The sequence below is a fragment of the Nyctereutes procyonoides genome, unplaced genomic scaffold (assembly GCF_905146905.1).
Source record: "Nyctereutes procyonoides isolate TBG_1078 unplaced genomic scaffold, NYPRO_anot_genome, whole genome shotgun sequence".
Classification (NCBI taxonomy): Eukaryota; Metazoa; Chordata; class Mammalia; order Carnivora; family Canidae; genus Nyctereutes; species Nyctereutes procyonoides.
In genome coordinates, this window is record NW_026575031.1 from 121,623 (window position 1) to 139,182 (window position 17,560).

Sequence of the window (17,560 nt, forward strand, 5' to 3'; positions counted from 1 at the left end):
AGAGATCAGCATCACTAAAGATTCAGAAACGGTCCCCTAACCAGATCCTATTCAGGATCATTACAAACATAAACAAATCACTAGAAAACACTGTCACCATAAGAGTGACAAAAAAAAAAAGCTAATTATGGCCCCAGAGGGCAGTGACCAAGTGACACTGCAGAGATCTGGGATTGCCACACTGAGATCACTCCACCTGGGGAATTATCACCTATAATCATTTCGATTTTCCCAATGTAGCCAAGCAGAGAGGCTGTTAATGAGAAGAAATAAGAGTTTATAATTTTCTGACAAAGAGACTCTGTGCCATATTCTAGAACTATTTGGAATCTTTATTTTACTGTGACTGAATATGCATTCCATAGAAAAATATAAAGTGGACTTTTACATTTTTAATCATTTTATGATAATTTCAACAGTATATATGCCATCTTAGGAATGTTAGAATACAAAAAAGTATTTTTAAAACCTTGAGGACAGAATATTTTGACTTTTTTAAAATAAGAAGAATACTTTCAAATGTGAAAGTAAAGTGATTTTGAAAATCAATCCTTTTGCATATTATTTTATGGAATCCTCAGAACAGCATAGCAGAGTAAGCACTATTATTACATGCATGACTTCAATTTATGTAATAAACTAGATTTTATAGCTAATAAAGCTTAGTTTCATCTTTGAAACCAGAACTACAAAGTTCATTCTTGTTCTCCTCAGCAGGCTGCTTTGACACAAATTGTATCAAAGTACAGAATAAAGGTACATGTTACGCATTCATTTTACAAGCAAAATCAAAGTATCCCATAAGAATAAGGCCACAACAAGGAAAATAAGCAGCCACATTACTTTTGAAGATAGAGAATTCTAGCTTAAGAGAGCAGAAAAGGATGTGTGTCCTTTTCTGCTCTCTTTCCTTCTACACCAAAGTGGCAAGCTCTCAACAAACCTCATTCATTATAACCCTCCCACCTTGCGCACTCCAGCTCTCCCTCCTCTCTCTCTTCTATATCATCTATGCTTCCTTCCCTATTGTGTTGTTCCCCTCAGCTTTCACCCCGTGTTCTATCTCCCATCTTACTAAAACTCTTTATCCAACTTTCCTTTCTGGCTTCTACTCCATTTATCTAACGATCTCCGCAGCAAAAATCCTTCAAAAGAGCTGCCTCTGCTCTCTTGGTCCAATTCCTCTCCTGTATTTTCTTTCAATTTCACTCCAATCAAAATTTCCCCCCTTCCCTAAAACTGGTCTTTCAGTTCTCCTATGATCTCCATATCAAAATCTAATGATCAAGTCTTAGTCCTCATCTTTTATCCATTATCTACTCCAACCTTCATGTACATTTTTGTCAGTTGGCTTCTCAGGTACCACACAATCCTGGTTTTCCACCATATCACTGGTGGCTCTTTCTTAGTCTCCATTAATTGTTATTCACTCCCTGACCTCTTGATTATTAATAATGTCAGGGCTCATGCTTTTCTATCTATATTCATGCTCCAGGTTTTCTCATCTGGCACCATGTCTTTAAATAACATCTGCGTATCAGCTTATATCTTCAATGGGGAAAAACTGAGAGCTTTTCCTCTACAGTCAGGAGCAAGACAGGGATGTCCACTCTCACCATTACCATTTAACAAAATACTGGAAGTCTTAGCCTCAACAATCCAACAAATGAAGAAATAAACGGCACCTAAATAGGCAAGGAAGAAATCAAACTTTCACTATTTGCAGATGACATGATACTCTATGTAGAAAACCTGAAAGACTCCACCAAAAAAATTGCTAGAATACATGAATTTAGCAAAGTTGCAGTATATAATATCAGTGTGCAGAAATCAGTTGCATTTCTATACACCAACAACAAAGCATGAGAAAAAGAGATCAAGGAGTCAATACCACTCACAATTACATCAAAAACAATGATACCTAGGAATAAACCAAACCATAGAGGTAAAAGATCTGTACTCTGAAAATTATAGAACAGTTATGAAAGAAATTAAAGAGGACACAAAGAAACAGAAAAAATACTCCATGGATTGGAAGAATAAACTTTGTTAAAATGTCTATACTACCCAAACCAACCTACACATTTAATGCAATACCTATCAAAATACCACCTGCATTTTCCACAGAGCTGGAACAAACAATCCTAAAATTTGTACAGAACCACACAGAAAGACACTGAATAGCCAAAGTAATCCTGAAAACGAAAAGAAAAGCTGGAAGCATCACAATTCCAGACTTCAAGCTGTATTACAAAGCTTGACCATATTGCAAAGATGACTACAAAGTGATCATCAAGACAGTATGTATGGTACTGACATAAAAACAGACACATGGAACAACAGAACAGAAAACTTAGAAATAAAGCCACAACTATGTAGTCAACTAATCTTTGACAAAGCAGGAAAAGTCTTTTTCCAATGGAAAAAAGACAGTCTCTTCAACACATGGTGTTGGTAAAATTGGATGGCCACATGCAGAAGAATGAAACTGGACCACTTTCTAACACTGTACACAAAAATACATTCAAAATGAATGAAAGACCTAAATGTGAAACAGGAAACCATAAAAATCCCAGAAGAGAACACAAGCAGCAACCTTTTTGACCTTGGCCACAGCACCTACTTACTAGACAGGTCTCCAAAGGCAGGGGAAACAAAAGCAAAAATGAAGTATTGAAACTTCATTAAGATAAAAATCTGCACAGAGAAGGAAACAATCAAGAAAACTAAAAGGCGGCCTTTGGAATGGGAGAAGATATTTGCAATTGATATATCAGATAAAGGGTTAGCATCCAAAATCTATAAAGAACTTACCAAACTCAACACCCAAAAAACAAATAATCCAGTTATAAGATGGACAGAAGACATGAACAGACATTTTTCCAAAGAAGAAATACAGATAGCTAATAGGCACATGAAAAGATGCTCAACATCACTCATTATCAAGGAAATACAGAAAAACCCAGTCCCGGAGAAGCAGGAACTTTAAAAAAATCCACGCTGGATTCTTCCCGGACAAAAAAGGCGCTTAGCAGGGAAATCGAGAAGAATCTCAGGAGGGGCAGTGGAGCCTCCAGTGTCCCGGGGTCACTAAAGGAGGAGGCGCATCTGGCGGATCTCGGTCAAGTGCGGGGCGGGGCCTCGGGAGAGGCTCAGGCGGCGGCTCCCGCTCCGGCTCCGGCTCCGGGCAAAGGGGGCTGCGCCCTGCTGCCTTCGGGAGCCTGGGCCCCCGGAACCCAATTCTAGCAGCGCAGGCCCCAGATCCCAGGGCGCTGGGCAGACAAAACCAGCGATCCGGCACTCCCCGGGCCAAGTGCAGGCGGGGAGGGCACAGGACGGCGAGGACTCTCCTGCTGCTGGGCACCCCCAAGCTGTGCAGATCAGCACCCCCCGCCCCGGGAGCATCCAGGCCAGTGCACACTGGGAGCTGCGGTAGTCACTGTGGGAGCTGCCCCCAGGGCTGGAGACCACTGCCAGTGTCCTTGTTCCTCCATGTTTCACCCTGTGCCTGCTAGGGGTGGGGCCACCTGGGAAGGAGGCCTCAGGGGTCAACAGCTCCCACTGAGCCCGGCAACTGGGGGGGAAGGGGAGTGAAGCTCCCCAGGTGCACACACCTGGGAGTCAGCACAGCAGGCCCTCCCCTAGAACCAACTGGAAGGACAGGGGAAGAGCAAGTTCTTGACCAAGCAGCACTGGAAAGTTCCAGATGATGTCGAGGGATTTACAGTATATAGAACCAGAGGGTACCCCTCTGATTTTTTTCTTCCTTTTTCCTCGTTTTTATATCAGATTAAATTTCCTTTTTTTTTCTCTTTTCCCACCTTAACTACAATATTTTACTACCTCTTCATTTTTAAGATTCTTCCTTTTTGACTTTCATATTTCTACAATTACAGGTCCTACATCTATTTTCCACTTCTAGATTCCCTTCAACATACACAACTTAATTTGGGGAGATATACAAGATATGTTTTTTTTGTTTGTTTGTTTCGTGTTTTTTTGTTGTTGTTGTTTTCTCTGCTTCATTTTGTTCTACAATGGCAGAAGTTAATACCTTCTAAAACATGACCAGTATGCACCCAGAACCAAGTGGTATGCCGTGCTGGTTCATTCTGTGAGATTCCTCATTCCCATTCTGCCCTCCTCTTTTATCTCATTTATGTTTTGGTGGTCAATGTTGGGGGCCTCTACAAGTATTTCTGGTTTACATAAATTTGGGACTGAGCATCTTCTAACATACAGAACTTAAAATACTCAGAAACAAGAAGATCACCCTCTAGAACCCCTCAGGTAGACTACATTCTCCCTCCACTATAACTTTTTCACCACCACCATCTCCCAGTCCCCCCACTTTTTTTTTTACTTCTCCTTTTCTTTTTGTTTTTTCCTTTTCTTTCTTTTTCCCTCTTCTTCTTTAGGATTCCTGGCATTTTATTTTGTACCACTTTGTTTTAAAATGTGTTTTTCACTTTAGTAGTCCTTTAGTTTTATTTCATTCTAATCTTTGTTTTCAATTTCTGGTCTCTGGCCTCAGCAGAATCACCTAGGGTGAAATTTACTTAGGTCGTGCTTGACATGCTTGATGAGGCCCACTCATACAGCCACTCTGCACTGAGTAAAATGACTAGAAAGAAGAACTCACCACAAAAGAAAGAATCAGAAACAGTACTCTCTGCCACAGAGTTACAAAATTTGGATTCAATGTCAGAAAGCCAATTCAGAAGCAAAATTATAAAGCTACTGGTGGCTTTGGAAAAAAGCATAAGGGATTCAAGAGATTTCATGACTGCAGAATTTAGATCTAATCAGGCCGAAATTAAAAATCAATTAAATGAGATCTAATCCAAACTGGAGGTCCTAACGACGAGGGTTAATGAGGTAGAAAAATGAGTGAGTGACATAGAGGACAAGTTGATGTCAAGGGAGGAAGCTAGGAAAAAAGAGAAAAACAATTAAAAGATCATGAGGAAAGGTTAAAGGAAATAAATGACAGCCTCAGAAGGAAAAATCTACGTATAATTGGATTTCCAGAGAACAAGAGGGACAGAAGTCTAGAAAGCATATTTAAACAAATTATAGCTGAGAACTTCCCTAATTTGGGGAGGGAAACAAGCATTCAGATACAGGAGACAGAGAGGTTTCCACCCCCCCCCCAAATCAATAAAAGCCGTTCAACAACTTGACATTTAATAGTGAAACTTGCAAATTCCAAAATTAAAGAGAAAATCCTTAAAGCAGCAAGAGACAAGACATCCCTAACTATAATGGGGAGAAATATTAGATTAACAGCAGACCTCTCCACAGAGACCTGGAAGGCCAGAAAGGGCTGGCAGGATATATTCAGGGTCCTAAATGAGAAGAACATACAGCCAAGACTGCTTAATCCAGCAAGGCTCTCATACAGAATAGGAGAGATAAAGAGCTTCCAAGATAGGCAGAAACTGAAAGAATATGTGACCACCAAAACAGCTCTGCAAAAATATTAAGGGGGACTCTGTAAAAGAAAGAGGAAGCCCAAAGAAATAATCTACTAAAACAGGGACTGAATAGGTATTACAATGACACTAAATTCATATCTTTCAATAGTAACTCTGAATGTGAATGGGATCAATGATCCCATCAAAGGGCGCAGGGTTTCAGACTGGATAAAAAAGCAAGACCCATCTATTTGCTGTCTACAAGAGACTCATTTTAGACCTAAGGACACCCCCAGCCTGAAAATGAAAGGTTGGAGAACCATTTACCATTCAAATGGTCCTCAAAAGAAAGCTGGGGTAGCCATCCTCTTACCAGATAAATTAAAGTTTATCCTAAAGACTGCAGTAAGAGATGAAGAGGGGGCAGCCCAGTGGCTCAGCAGTTTAGTGCCACCTTTAGTCCAGAGCCTGATCCTGGAGACACGGGATCAAGTCCTGCATCAGGCTCCCTGCATGAAGCCTGCTTCTCTCTGCCTGTGTCTCCTCTGCCGCTCTCTGTGTCTCTCATGAATAAATAAATAAAATCTTAAAAAAAAAAAAAACAGTTCAAATTCGACATTTTAAAAAAAGAGGTCAAGAGGGACACTATATCATATTTAAAGGATCTATACAATAAGAGCACCTAAAAATCATGAATATTTATGCCCCTAATGTGGGAGCTGTTGTGCGCAAGATCGAGAATCCGAGAAACCACCAAGGACCCGACACTGATGCAAACACACGAGGGTTTATTACAAGCTCGAGCCTGGGTCCAAGTGCACCCGACACAGCGGAGCAGGGACTGGGGCCCCGAGACTAAGAGGCTTAGCAACTTTATAGGGGCCAGTGGCCAATGGGATTGCAGAAATTTGCACAGTCATGCTGGTCCGCTGAGCCGGATTTCCGATTAGGGTGTGTCCTGGTCTGTGACTAGGGTGGGGCAGTGCCCTAAGTAATAAGCAGGTCAGCACAAGGTGGGTGCAGCCCAAAATAGTCAGTCCTGCTCTGCTTGTCCAAGGGTAGGGGATTTTGTTAAATTTCCTGGGTCCCACATTCCCCCCTTTTTCAGAGGATCCTATGCAGGACCCAATCATGGGTCCAGGCTGGTCTCAGAGTGAGCCAGGGGAATGATTAAACCAGGATTCTCACCAACCTTGTTGCTGTTCTTGCTCTCATTTACATTTAAGGCAGCACATAACCCCCCACCCCCCACCCCCGCTTTGTTGTAAGAAGACTAATTCTAATCTCCTTCTATTTTGAAGGACAACCTCGGACTAGGTAGTCTTGGAGGTTGGAAATAAGTGAGAACGGCGCAGTCTTAGCTTTAGGGGATCGTCCTTGTCTGGTTGGCTTTTCCATTCTGGAACAAAGTCCGTGAGAACAGTGTGTGGGTCAGCTGGCCGGACGTGGGTGTAGCGGACCCAGGGAGTAATCCCGTCGACCTTGAGAGCGGTGGGAGTGGTCAGGATCACGAGGTAGGGTCCCTTCCAGCGAGGTCGAAGTGCCTGGTGTTGGTATCTCCGCACGTACACCGGGTCACCTGGCCGATATTGATGGGGGTCCGGGGGTGACCCAGTCTCGTAGAAGGCCCTCAGCTTAGGCCACACCTGCTCATAGGTTCGTTGTAACATTTGGAGGGAGAAAAGGAGTTGGTGATCATGAAATTCAGCAAGCACCTCAGGTTTTAAATTGGGGATGACAGGTGGAGGAAGACCGAACATGATTTCGTAAGGAGTCAGTCCCGTATCATATGGGGAGTTCCTCACTCTATACAGGGTGAAGGGGAGGAGAGTCACCCAGTCCCCACCAGTCTCCAGGGCTAATTTAGCTAAGGTCTCCTTTAACATTCTGTTCATCCCCTCTACCTGTCCTGAGCTCTGGGGCCTCTATGCACAATGTAATTTCCAATCTGCCCCAAGTACTAGTGCCACTCCCTGTGTTACCTTAGAGACGAATCCTGGGCCGTTGTCTGACCCAGTTTTAACGTGAAAAACCCTACCTCGGTGAGATGTCTTCCAGCAGTTTCCTGGTCACGGTCTGGGCTGTTTCATGTTTGGTGGGAAATGCCTCTGTCCATCCTGAAAAAGTATCTACAAACACTAGTAAATACCTATACCCGTATTTTCCAGGTTTTACCTCAGTGAAGTCCACTTCCCAGTAGGCTCCTGGGTGGTCCCCCTGGAGCCGGGTGCCCGGGTTAGATCCATGGGCGGTGGCATTAGTTAACCGGCATGCGCAGCAGCTCGCCACAATCTGCTCCATCTTTGTTCAAGAGTCTTTAATAGTGATCTTTGCGTGTCATATGAGGTCTTCCATCTTCCTTGTCCCCATGTGAGTACTACGATGCATTTTGGACAGGCCTCGCCATCCTAGTTCCTCTGGCAGGATGATGCTGGAGTCTGCGGCCCTCCACCAGCCACTCAAGCACTGGGTCACAGGCAAGCGTTTGATCCAGTGTAAGTCAGCATCAGTATAGTTGGGGGTGTCAGGCATGGTCGGTGCCCCCGGATCAGGTCGTGTGGTTGTTAAAACCTGGGTCACCATAAGGGCCACCTCCTTAGCTTCTGAGTCCGCTATAGCAGGTTTCCCCTGGCTACTGGTGTGTCTGCTCTCTGGTGTCCTGGACAGTGGATGATAGTGCCTTGGGCAGCCAGAGGGCCCTCAGGAGTTCAAGGATCACTGTTTTGTTGTTAGTAGTTTTTCCCCTCTGCTGTCAGCAGCCTCTCTCCCTGTCAAGGGCTCCGTGGATGTGAGCGGTGGCGAAGGCGGACCTGCTGTCGGGGTAGATGTTGATTCGTTCACCTTCCCCCATGGTCAGCGCCTTGGCCAGTGCGGTCAGCTCTGCCCGTTGAGCCGACTCCGTGGTCACGGCTGCCCCCGCAAGTCTGAGTCCTTCTTGGACAAAACTGCTGCCATCCGCGTACCAGGTGGCGTCCGCATTCGGCAGTGGCTGGTCCTGGAGATCAGCTCCGATTCTGTGCACCTGGCGGGCGGTTTGCGGCTGTGAGATCCTTAGGACGGTTTCCTTCCGTGCACCCGTCAACCACCTTTGTGCATCTTGTAATTCGTACCCAAGGTAGCTCCCATCTGCTCTGCACGTCTGGGCCTTTTGAGCTGAGGCCCGGCATCCTAGGGCCGCTATGGTCTGGAGCAAGTCCCTGGTGCCTCGCAGGCATGTGTCCTGGTCCTCCGCCGCCAACAGAATATCATCTACATATTGTAAGAAAGTTAAATGTGGGTGCCCAGAACAGAACTCACCCAAGTCTTCGTGTAAGGCCTCATCGAAGATGGTCGGTGAATTTTTGAATCCTTGTGGTAGTCGAGTCCAGGTGAGCGGCCGTTGATGCCTTTCTCAGGGTCCGTCCATTCAAAGGCGAAGAGGTCTTGGCTCCTGGGTGCTAAGCAGGCTGAAAAAGGCGTCTTTTAAATCTAATACTGTATACCAAGTTTTGTCTGGAGGCAGGGTGGAGAGGAGGGTGTATGGGTTTGGGACCGTAGGGTGCATATCCTCTACTCGCCGGTTGACTTCCCTCAAGTCCTGGACTGGCCTGTGATCGTTAGAGTGCGGTTTCGGAACCGGCAGCAAGGGAGTGTTCCATGCCGATTGGCAGGGCCTTAATATGCCCGAGTCCAGTAGTCGCCATATGTGGGGTGTGATTCCCTTTCGTGCTACTAGAGGCACGGGGTATTGGCGGACCCTGACAGGGTCTGCCCCTGGCTTTAGTTCTATGTATATGGCCGGTCGATGTTGGGCCAGCCCGATTCCCCCAGTTTCTGCCCACACTTGGGGAAATTCCCGCAGCCAATGGTCAGTGTCAGTCATTGGGGCTGAGGGCATTTGGTGGAGATGATATTTGTCTTCTAAACTCAGGACAAGCCCCTGAATCGGGTGCCCCTTTTTGTTTAGGACTTTTGCCCCTTCGGGGTGGAAGCAAATTTGTGCCCCCATCTTGGTGAGCAAATCCCGACCTAACAACGGGTAGGGACACTCAGGGATGACCATGAAGGAGTGGGATACCCGGCCCGTGCCGAGATCCACAGTTCTCCGGGTAGTCCATGAGTATTGTTTGGTGCCCATGGCCCCTTGCACCCATGAAGTTTTGTTTGCCAATTTCCCTTGGGGTTGTATAAAACCGAATGTTGTGCCTCAGTGTCCACTAGGAATTCAACAGGTTGCCCCTCCACTTTAAGAGTTACCCTGGGCTCAGGGAGGGGTGCCCAACCCTGACTCCCCTAGTTGTCCAGGTCCTCCATTTCTAAGATCTTGGCAGGGGCCCTAGATCTTTTGTTAGGGCAGCTCTTTACCCAATGGCCCTCCTCTTTGCAATAGGCGCATTGGTTTTTGTTCAGCTTAGGACGCTCCCAAAGGGGACCAGGGCCATCCTCCTTACCTGTCCCTGAAGCCAGCTTCTTGAGGTGCCTCCATCTTTCCTGTGGGTCGTCCATGGTTGTGGCCAGCAGGATCTTGGCCAGATTTCGGGTCTGCCGGTCACTTAGTTTGGTTTGTTGTTCTTCCGGACTTTCTCTATTATTATAGACTCGTTCTGCCACTATCACTAAGTCCTGCAAGCTCTTCTCTCCCAGTCTCTCTACTCTTTGTAATTTCTTTTTAATATCCGGAGCGGCCTGGTTAACAAAAGCCATGATAATTGCGGCCTTTGTTTCCAGGGCTTCTGGGTTCATAGGGGTGCACTGCCTAAAAGCCTCTATGACTCTCTCTAAGAAGGCTGCTGGACTCTCATCCTTGCCCTGCCTCACATCATAGACCTTGGCCAGATTGGTAGGCTTGTGCGGCAGCCTGGAGGCCTGCCATTAGAGTCTGGCGGTGGACCCGGGGTCTCTCCTTACCTTCAGCTGAGTTGTAGTCCCAGGTGGGGCGGGATAAAGGGAAGGCAGCATTTCTGAGGTCTGGGTTTTGAGTCGGCTGTCTGTCCTCTCCCAGGACAGACTTCCGGGCTTCCACCTGAATTCGTTCTCTCTCCTCGGTGGCGAAGAGAACCTGCAAGAGCTGTTGGCAGTCCTCCCAAGTAGGCTGGTGGGTAAAGAGAACAGTATCTAAAAGCCCGATTAGATCTCTCGGGTTATCAGAGAACTTTGCATTTTGGGTTTTCCAATTATATAAATCACTGGTGGAGAACGGCCAATATAACATTAGCTGTTCGCCAGTCTCATCGGGGGGCCCCATGGCGCGCAGAGGAAGGGCAGTGGAGTCGGCTGGCCCCGCATTCGGAGGTGGGGCCGTCCGGTGGGTCCGACCGCGTGTCCCCGCTGCTGGCCCTGTGCACAGGGACTCATCAGGGAGGGGTGGCGCCCCTTCTGCAGCCCCCGATGCCTCCAATGGAGGGGCAGAAGCGTGGAGGGATGCCCAGTAGGCAGAGGGAGAATTAGATCCTCCGGGGAGGAATCCTGGAAGACCGGTCGAAGGGGTGCTTCAGGCATAGAGTCGGTCTCCTTTTTGGCTTTCTGCAGGGCTAGAATCTCCGTGAGTCCTGCTTTGGGGGGTAAAAATGGTTTTAGCCAAGGAGGAGGATTCTCCATCATGTCCTGCCAGATCAGGATGTAGGGAACCTGGTCAGAGTGGCGGTCTGGTTCGTCCCTGAAGATCACGGTCTTAACCTGTTAAGATAATAGGTAGGTGAAAAGTTCCTTCCTGGGGCCATCCCACGTCAAAGGTTGGCCATTCTGATATACAATAAATTTGGAACTTCTCTCTCCGTATGTCTATGCTCAGAATACGAGCTCTTTCCCTAATATCCGAGAAGTGAGAGAGCATAAGAGATAGGGGAGTGGTTTCTGTCTCCCCCATTATGTCCCCAATACACACCAAGACACAGACAGTAAAGACGATTAACAAAGACCCAACAACACAGACAAATGCACAATTAGCAAGGACATGGTAACACAGACAAACGTGCAAACAGTTAACAAGAACACGGTAACAGACAAACGTTCCGTGCGGCTGTGGAGACAAAACAGAAAGTAACCTGAAGGGCTGGCAGCCGGCCCTCCTTACAGATGAGGACCTCCGTCCTCCAGGCAGGGGCAAGGGACGTCTCCTCAAGACCTCCGGTCGACGGCCCGCCAGCGTGTCCGCCTAAGCCAATGCTGACCCAATACAGATTGGAATTCCTACAGGTACAGTACAGTTTAGAGCTCTCAGAAAATATGCGCGCAAAAGGTGGAAAAAGTTGAGTGCACTCACCATGTGTGAAACCCTCCGGATGGAGGTTTCTTGGATCCCAGACGAGCCCCCAAATGTTGTGCCCAAGATCGCGAATCCGAGAAACCACCAAGGAGCCGACACCGATGCAATCACACGAGGGTTTATTTACAAGCTCGACCCTGGGTCCAAGTCCCTGCTCCGCTGAGTCAGGTATACATGGTCCCAGGCTCGAGCTTGTAAATAAACCCTCGTATGATTGCATCGGTGTCAGCTCCTTGGCAGTTTCTCGGATTCACGATCTTGGGCACAACAGGAGCTGCCAAGTATATCAATCAATTAATAACCAAAGTAAAGACATAGAGAAAAATTCACTAATACTGGGAGACTTCAACACAGCACTTTCTGCTACTGACTGATATTCTAAGCACAACATCTCCAAAGAAACAAGAGCTTTAAATGATAAACTGGATCAGATGGATTTCACAGATACTTACAGAACTTTACATCCAAACATAACTGAATACACATTCTTCTCAAGTGCACATGGAACTTTCTCCAGAATAGACTACATACTGTGTCACAAATCAGGTCTCAACCGATACCAAAAGATTGGGATTGTCCCCTGCATATTTTCAGACCACAATGCTTTGAAACTTGAACTCAATCATAAGAAGAAATTTGGAAGAAACTCAAATATGTGGAGGTTAAAGAGAATCCTGCTAAAAGATGAAAGGGTCAACCAGGAAATTAGAGAAGAATTAAAAAGATTCATGGAAACTAATGAGTTTGAAGATACAACCATTCAAATCTTTGTGATACAGCAAAAGCAGTCCTAAGAGGGAAATACATCATAATACAAGCATCCCTCAAAATATCGGAAAAAACTCAAATAAACAAGCTAACCTTGCACCTAAAGGAACTGGAGAAAGAACAGCAAATAAAACCTACACCCAGGGGATCCCTGGGTGGCGCAGCGGTTTGGCGCCTGCCTTTGGCCCAGGGCGCGATCCTGGAGACCCAGGATCGAATCCCACATCAGGCTCCCGGTGCATGGAGCCTGCTTCTCCCTCTGCCTGTGTCTCTGCCTCTCTCTGTGTGTGTGTGTGTGACTATCATAAATAAAAAAAAAAAAACCTACACCCAGCAGAAGAAGAGAGTTGATAAAAGATTCAAGCAGAAATCAATGATATAGAGACCTGAAGAACTGTAGAACAGATCAACAAAAACAGGAGTTGGTTCTTTGAAAGAATTAATAACATAGATAAACCATTAGCCAGCATTATTAAACAAAGGAGAAAAGACTCTAGTTAATAAAATCACAAATGGGATCCCTGGGTGGCGCAGCGGTTTAGCGCCTGCCTTTGGCCCAGGGCGCGATCCTGGAGACCCGGGATCGAATCCCACATCAGGCTCCCGGTGCATGGAGCCTGCTTCTCCCTCTGCCTGTGTCTCTGCCTCTCTCTCTCTATCTGTGTGACTGTCATAAATAAATAAAAATTAAAAAAAAAAGAACTTTCAAAAAAATATTAAAAAAAAAATAATAAAATAAAATAAAATCACAAATGAAGAGGAGATATCACAACCAATACCAAGGAAATAAAAACGATTTTAAAAACATATTATGAGAAGCTATGCACCAATAAATTAGGCAATCTAGAAGAAAGGACTCATTTCTGGAAAACCACAAACTACCATAACTGAAACAGGAAGAAATAGAAAACCTGAACAGGCCAATAACCAGAGAGGAAATTGAAGCAGTCATCAAAAACCTCCCAAGACACAAAAGTCCAGGGCCAGATGACTTTCCAGGGGAATTCTATCAAACATTTAAAGAAGAAACAGTCCTTATTCTACTAAAGCTGTTTGGAAAGATAGAAAGAGATGGAGTACTTCCAAAATCCTTCTACGAGGCCAGTATCACCTTGATTCCAAAACTAAAAGACCACACCAAAAAGGAGAATTATAGACCAATATCCCTGATGAATGAACATGGATGCAAAAATTCTCATCAAGATACTAGTCAATATGGGATCCCTGGGTGGCGCAGCGGTTTAGCGCCTGCATTTGGGCCAGGATGCGATCCTGGAGACCCTGGATTGAATCCCACGTCGGGCTCCTGGTGCATGGAGCCTGCTTCTCCCTCTGCCTGTGTCTCTGCCTCTCTCTCTCTCTCTCTCTCTCTCTGTGACTATCATAAATAAATAAAAATTTTTTAAAAAAGATACTAGTCAATAGAATACAACAATACATTAAGAAGATTATTCACCATGACCAAGTAGGATTTATCCCCAGGATGCAAGACTCATAAAGCAATCAATGTGATAGATCATATCAACAAGAGAAAAAACAAGAACCATAAGATCCTTTCAAGAGATGCAGAGAAAGCATTTGACAAAATACAACATCCATTCCTGATCAGAGGGAACATTCCTTAGCATCTTAAAAGCCATCTACAAAAAGCCCACAGCAAATATCATTCTCAATGGGGAAGCACTGGCAGCCTTTCCCCTAAGATCAGGAACACGATAGGGATGTACACTCACACCACTGCTGTTCAACATAGTACTAGAAGTCCTAGCCTCAACAATCAGGCAAAAAAAAAGAACTAAAAGGCATTCAAATTGGCGAAGAAGAAGTCCAACTCTCTCTCTTCACAGATGACATGATACTCTACATAGAAACCCCAAATACTCCACCCCAAGATTGCTAGAACTCTTACAGCAATTTGGTAGTGTGGCAGGATCCAAACTCAATGCCCAGAAATCAGTGGCACTTCCATACATGAAAAATGAGACTGAAGAAAGAGAAATTAAGGAGTCCATCCCATTTATAATTGCACCCAAATGCGTAAGATACCTAGGAATAAACCTAAACAAAGAGGTAAAGGATCTATATCCTAAAGACTACAGAACACTTCTGAAATAAATTGAGAAAGGCACAAAGAGAAAATATTCCATGCTCATGGATTGGAAAAAATTAATATTTTGAAAATGTCCATGCTACCCAGGGTAATTTACACATTCAATGCAATCCCTATCAAAATACCATGGTCTGGGATGCCCAGACAGTTCAGGGGCTTGGTGCATGCCTTCAGCCCAGGGCATGATCCTGGGGTCCCAGGATTGAGTCCTACATCGGGCTCCCTGCATGAAGCCTGCTTCTTCCTCTGCCTATGTCTCTGCCTCCTCTCTCCTCTCCTCTCTCTCTCTCTCTCTCTCTCTCTCTCTCTCATGTGTGTTTGTGTGTGTGTGTGTCTCATGAATAAATAAATAATTTTTAAAAAAAACACCATGTACTTTCTTCATAGTTGGAACAAATCATCTTAAAATTTGTGTGGAATTAGAAAAGACCCTGAATAGCCAGTGGAATATTGAAAAAGAAAACCAGAGTGGAGGGCTTCACAATGCCGGATTTCAAGCTGTACTACAAAGCTATGATCACCAAGACTGTGTGGTACTGGCACAAAAACAGACACATAGATCAATGGAACAGAATAGAGAACCCAGAAATGGGCCCTCAACTCTATGGTCAACTAATATCTGACAAAGCAGGAAAGACTATCCACTGGAAAAAGGACAGTCTCATCAATAAATGGTGCTGGGAAAATTGGACAGCCACATGTGAGAAGAATGAAGCTAGACCACTCTCTTGCACCATACACAAAGATAAACTCAAAATGGATGAAAGATCTAAGTGTGAGACAAGATTCCATCAAAATCCTAGAGGAGAACACAGGCAATACTCTTTTTGAACTTGGCCACAGCAACTCTTGCAAGATACACCTATTAAGGCAAGGGAAACAAAAGCAAAAATGAACTACTGGAACTTAATCAAGATAAAACGCTTCTGTACAGTAAAAGAAACAGTCAACAAAACTCAAAGACAACGTACAGAATGGGTAAGATATTTGCAAATGACGTGTCAGATAAAAGGGCTAGTTTCCAAGATCTATAAAGAACTTATTAGGGGCAGCCTGGGTGGCTCAGCGGTTTTAGCACTGCCTTCAGCCTGGAGCATGATCCTGGAGACCCGGGATTTAGTCCCACATCGGGCTCCCTGAGTGGAGCCTGCTTCTCCCTCTGCCTGTGTCTTTGCCTCTCTCTCTTTCTCTCCCACCCCCCCCCCGTGTCTCTCATGAATAAATAAGTAAAATCTAAGAAAAATGTTTTTCAAATAAATAAATAAAAGAACTTATTAAACTCAACAGCCAAGAAGCAAACAATCCAATCATGAAATGGGCAAAAGACATGAACAGAAATTTCACCAAAGAAAACATACACATGGCCAACAAGCAAATGAGAAAATGCTCCGCATCACTTGCCATCAGGGAAATACAAATCAAAACCACAATGAGATACCACCTCACACCAGTGAGAATGGTGAAAATTAACAAGACAGGAAACAACAAATGTTGGAAAGGATGTGGAGAAGGGGGAACCCTCCTGCAGTGTTGGTGGGAATGTGAACTGGTACAGCCACTCTGGAAAACTGTGTGGAGGTTCCTCAAAGAGTTAAAAATAAAACTACCCTACAACCCAGCAATTGCACTACTGGGGATTTACCCCAAAGATACAGATGCAATGAAATGCCGGGACACCTGCACCCCAATGTTTATAGCAGCAATGTCCACAATAACCAAACTGTGGAAGGAGCCTCAGTGTCCATCGAAAGATGAATGGATAAAGAAGATGTGGTTTATGTATACAATGGAATATTACTCAGCCTTTAGAAATGACAAATACCCACCATTTGCTTCGACGTGGATGGAACTGGAGGGTATTATGCTGAGTGAAGTAAGTCAATCGGAGAAGGACAAAAATTATATGGTCTCATTCATTCAGGGAATATAAAAAATAGTGAAAGGGATTATAAGGGAAAGGAGAGAAAATGAGTGGGAAATATCAGAGAGGGTGACAGAACATGAGAGACACATGACTCTTGGAAACAAACAAGGGATAGTGGAAGGAGAGATGGGTTGGGGAGACAGGGTGACTGGGTGAAGGGCACTGAGAGGGCACTTGACAGGATGAGCACTGGGTGTATGCTATATGTTGGCAAATTGAACTCCGATAAAAAAAATACACAAAAAATTTAAAATTTAAAAAATAAAAATCATGATGATACACCACATCATACCTGTGAGAATGGCTAAAATTAACAACACAAGAAACAATGGGTGCAAGGATGCAGAGAGAGGGGAATGTTTTGGGAATACAAACTGATGCAGCACTGTTGAAACCTATATTGAGGTTCCTCAAGTAGTTAAAAATACAACTACCCTATGGCCCAGTCATTGAACTACCAGGTATTTACCCAGAGGGTAAAAAATAATCATTCAAAGGAGGACATGCACCCTGCTACAGCAACATTATCAACAATAACCAAACTATGGAGAGAGACCTAATGTTCATTGACTGATTAATGGATAAAGAAGTGATATGGGGGCACCTGGGTGGCTCAGTTGGTTAAGCTTCTGCCCTCAGCTCGGTCATGGTCCCAGGGTCCTCAGACCAAGCCCCACATCTGGCTCTCTGCTTAGTGGGGAATCTGCTTCTCCCTCTGTACTACCCTCATGCTTGCTCTCACTCTCACATGTGCACTCTCTCTCTCTCAAATAAAATCTTTTAAAAATAGGAAGTGATACCCACACACACACACACACACACACACACAATGGAATATTACTCAGTCATCAAAACAATGAAATCTTGCTATTTGCAACAATGTGGATGGAGTGTATTCTGCTAAATGAAATCAGTCTGAGAAAAACAAATACCATGTGATTTCATTCATACATGGAATTTAAGAAATAAGAAGAGGAACACACAGAAAGGAAAATTTAAATAAAAGAGAGAGGGAAACAAACCATAAGAGACTCTTCTTTTAATATTTTATGTATTTATTCATGAGAAATTCAGAGAGAGGCAGAGACAAAGGGAGA